This window comes from Boleophthalmus pectinirostris, unplaced genomic scaffold (assembly GCF_026225935.1).
Source record: "Boleophthalmus pectinirostris isolate CB_2022bp ecotype Guang Dong unplaced genomic scaffold, ASM2622593v1 HiC_scaffold_2, whole genome shotgun sequence".
In the NCBI taxonomy this organism is placed as follows: domain Eukaryota; kingdom Metazoa; phylum Chordata; class Actinopteri; order Gobiiformes; family Gobiidae; genus Boleophthalmus; species Boleophthalmus pectinirostris.
This window is the reverse complement of record NW_026571152.1, coordinates 33,503,796-33,508,443: the sequence shown is the minus strand read 5'-3', so window position 1 is coordinate 33,508,443 and position 4,648 is coordinate 33,503,796. Positions and strand designations below refer to the sequence as shown.

Genomic DNA, 4,648 nt, shown 5'->3' with positions numbered 1-4,648 from the left:
GTGCTGATGCAGTCAGCTTCTGTTGGACTCTGCGAGGCTCCTGACAACAGTAGCCGTAATGCTCTGACAATCCATAAAAGTGGTGCGGCTTCGTAGCTTACAAAAGTCGTACTAAAACATTTTGACAGATTTTTGAGAGCTGTGTACCACATAAAAGCTTGAGGTCAGTAAGCGCAACCAGAATTAATACATAAGGCAAGCCGGATTATAAGGTGCACTGTCGATTTAAGTAAGTAAGCAAGTAAGTTTTTATTTATATAGCGCTTTTCACAGACATTTGTCACAAAGACGCTTTACAGAGCATTATTCATTCACTCCATACCCAGTGGTATGTAGCCACAGCTGCCCTAGGGCAGACTGACTGAAGCATGGCTGCCATGCCAATCTGCACCATCGGTCCCTCCAAACTCCACCATCACTCACGCACACACCACTTTCATACGAGGCAATGTGGGTGCATGCAGTGCCTTGCCTAAGAACACAGCAACAGTTTTTATGACAGGTGCCCTGCTGTGGCACCTGATTTTCCCAGTGGTCTCCCATCCAAGTACTAACCAGGCCCGGCCCTGCTTAGCTTCTGAGATCTGACTGGATCAGGCTTTGACAAGGTGGCATGGCCACAAAGTGCTCCTTATAGTCTGAAAAATACGATAATATAGAACCTTCAGTCTTTCCACATGATGCACTGTAGATAACCATATAGCCACATATTGTGCATAATATTGTATAACATATTGTAGTCACTTTAACTGCTGTTTATTTTTATCCATATGTTGCTCTGATCATAACCACAGTCAGATCCTCTTATAGTACATATGTTTCGCAGCCTTACCCTGCTGTGTTGTGTTAGATTTCATGTCCATTGTTAAGTGTTTATAGTTATATGTCTTGGTTTTGATTGCATGTTCTTGACCTTTGCGTTGCAACACTGTAATTTCCCCATCGTGTGACAAATATAGGTTTATCTTATCTTCCGTCAATAGAGGTTTGTTTGTGCCACACTGCAACATTACAGTTAATCTAATGCTAAAAGTGGAATGACTTGAGTTGAGGTTCACAAAAAAATAATCACTCAAACACAATATTTTGATCAGTCTATTTACAAGGAGTGGCTGCAGTTTGTTGCTCAGTATTTTGTTTACTTTTCTATGTAGGATTCATTGCCTTTGAGCTTTTGGCCAGTCTGCCCACATAGAACCAAAAGTAGCCACAACATTTTACCAAAAGAATGCCAGGGCCGATGCGAGTGACAACATTTAGATGCACTATGTAGGATGTGGAATATGAAGGCATTTCCAGAGTGTCAATAAGGGATTGTTTCATGATTTACAAGCAAATGCAGACAAATAGATAATTGTCCATGTCATCAGCCACAAGATGCTTCCCACCCAGTGAGATTTACACAGGCTAAGTCGCAGAAGTGTTGAGCAGTGGAAGCCAGTACCACAGGCATGAGCAGTATCTCCGACCCACTGAGGATCTGCATGTGAACGCTAAACCCTCTGGATCAATGCACTTCAAATGTAAGTTTCAGTGTACACCGTCGTAAATCAAAGAAACAGCTCATTCTGTCATCGTCCAAGAGGATCATCTGTTTGTAATAGTGGTTGGCCTTTCCTCTCATCCATCAGTCTGCGCTGGTACCTTTATATCTGTGTTCTCCTGTCTCTTATATCTGTGTTAGCCTGTCTCTTACACTGTGGATTCTGTACACCATCATCTGGACTCTTTCGCACATGTTTCTGTTTCCCTCCCGGCCCAGCCCAGTTGGTTCCCACCCTGCAGACTGTGGAGCAGCTGTGCATGAGGCTCTGGAAGAGGGAGACCCACAATGGACTGGAGCATTATTAGTGAGACAGAGAAAAAAACTAAGGGTTTCAATATGGCTCATAGACGCTTTTGTAGGTCCAGCCAAAGCGTGTTTACATTTACAGATTGTTATTCTAACCACCCACTCCTCATCACGTCTACAGACTACTCTCCTCACATAGCACAGCTCACTGCAATATTTCAGCCCAAGGGTCAGCTGCTGTGTACAATTTGAAAGAAAAAGTGGTTTTGTAACATGGCATCAGAAATGTGGGAATAAAACTGAACATGTCTTTAACTTTTTATGAGGATTAGTGTAACATGAGAACTCCATCCTTCAAGGACAAAGGTACTGGGGATGTCGACGAGAATAAAACATGTCAAACTTATAGTGATTTTCAGGCCGTAAGTCAAGCTCAGCATATGTGAATATCTCAGATATCATTCATGTCCACATCACTCCATCAATCCAAGTCAATAAAACTCCCCTACAGCGCATTGGCCTGGCTGCTGCCAAACCTATGGGCAGGCTGTGAGCTATAGTGAGACTGTGGAGAAGGGGAGGGGGGTTCATGTAGACATCTTCATTTATGTGGCACCTTGGGACCTCCATATACAGTCCAGTCCAATTAAAAGAAGCACATTCAGACATGCAGCTGTGGCTCATGTGTCTAGATCTAACTCTATTCAGGGAGTGGCAGAGCAGAGTTGTTGATGGCTTCGCCTCCCTGTGAAGCGGATAGGCCCAAAACAAATAAATCTTAATATAATCCGAGTTGTGGTTCGACGCAGCATGGAGACACTTTTGATCTACCCCTGAAATAAAACACTACTGTACATCTGCCTCAGCGAATAATCAAACCCCTCGGTGTTGATGAAATGCCAAAAATATCAGACCGACCACAAAAATGCATTATCAATGTAGTATGTCTTGCAGCGTGGCAGTCTGGAGATTAACTACTTTTTGTGACATGAACCAGCCGCTTCAGTGAATGTGTCACTTTAGCCAAGATGACTGTGCGTGGATGGAGAGACTGGAGCTAACTCTGAACCCTTTAAACAAACAGGGAGGTCCCTGAGCACTGTGCTTTGGACAAAGGTTAAAGCAATATCCCCCAGCACTATTCATTTCAGAGAATCATTCCCACTCAGCGCCTTTGATCCTGCCCCTCTTTCTCCCCGACACATACCCAGCACGGGTGTGTGTGTGGAAATTCAGATGGTCCTTGAACACATCATTTTATCATCTACATCAACCATCATGACAGGATCCTTTAGTGCTGACAAAGGCTTTGAGTTTTCTGAGAAATGTACGGTGCACAGCGTTAGCAGTGAGGCGTGAGCGGCAGGCTTCAAGGACGGGCCAACCTGCAGAGAGTGTGTGAAGTTCAGCTGCAGTCAGCCCCAGAGGAAAGCCTGTTTACCTCCGCTCCAGCTGTTTACTGACCCGCGATGATTAAGATGCAAAACCAAATAAAAACAGACAGAGCAGTTCAAACAGGCACTGACGCATAAGGGGAGCACAAGGTGGGACAGTGTCAGTGATGGACCGCAGCTGGACCTCCCCCGGCCTCCTCCATTAGTGCTTAGTTAAGTTCCACCGCTACTCAGACTCCTATATCAGACCTTTTACAAACACTTAGCAGCTACTTGAGTCTTTTCTAAATCTTCACAGCACTAAGTCCTCCTTCTGAGTACCAGCCAAAAACCTCATTTTTAAAGTGCCCTTTTCATGGAAGAAGCCGATGACTCATCTTATTTATTAAGACCTTTACAAACCTTCTTCCACTTGGTGTGAATGTACGAGTGCATATACAACCCCAGACGAGGGTTTGGTCTGATTTGGGATGTTCATACATTTGCTCATTTGTATAATATTGTTTATATTTTGACAGGAGTCACATTGTTGTGTAGCAACAGATCCATTTACATAATTTCTGGATGTTGTAAGCACTTACATAATAGTCCCATTCATTTGGATGAGCTGGATCTCCCCTGAAGGCCCCAGACCTGCAGAGTACAGGACACACACCCGTCTGCTCAGGTCTGCGGCTGCTGTCCCACTGGAGCAGCGTGAGGATACATTAAACAGTACAACATGCACTGGGGTAAAGTAAGGATTTAGGCGAAAGAAAAAATAAGACAGCAATGGGTTGCAAATGTTCAGTATTTGGAGGTGTACACAAGGCCTGTCACGATAATCCCTATATGGATTTACAGCTCAATATGAAATCTGGAATCATATATTTTTAGGCTCAGTATTTATCCTGTACAAATTCTTTGGAACAGTGGGGAGATTTTTACCATATTGATGTAAAATAAGGTCAGATTTGAGCTGTAGAGAGTAGAATCAGTCACTTCTAAGGCTAGTTATTGGTTCATTCTGCTGTTAATTTGTAAATTTTTTATGGCTCATTTCATTTAAAATTTGGTTCACTGGGATTATCCTGCTTTGTGTCAGTTTCAATATTATTGTTTATCATAATATTCCTTTGTAACTACGGTAGACCTGTCACGATAATTACTACATCGACATATCGCTCAATATATGAACGCTGGGACAGTGTATTTTGGTCATCATTATTTACCTTGTGTACAATTTCTTAGTAAAAGTAGGGAGATTTGATATACTTTTGTTGTAATACTATAAGATTTGAGCGGCAGAGAGTTCCATAACTAACTTCTACAGCTAATTATTGGTTCATTCTGTTATTTATTTGCTGCAGCTCAGGTCTTTTTAATGATACTTGTATTTAAAAATGTTTTACTGGGATTATCCTGCTTTATTATTATTGTGTCAGTAGCTTAAAGTAGTTTCAATGATATTGTTTATCGTGAT

General features: G+C 42.4%; 1 pseudogene; it reads right to left on the bottom strand.

Annotated features, from left to right (window-relative positions):
* Positions 1-507: 507 nt before the first annotated feature.
* On the bottom strand, positions 508-625 carry LOC129409652 (5S ribosomal RNA; annotated as a pseudogene).
* Positions 626-4,648: the final 4,023 nt, after the last annotated feature.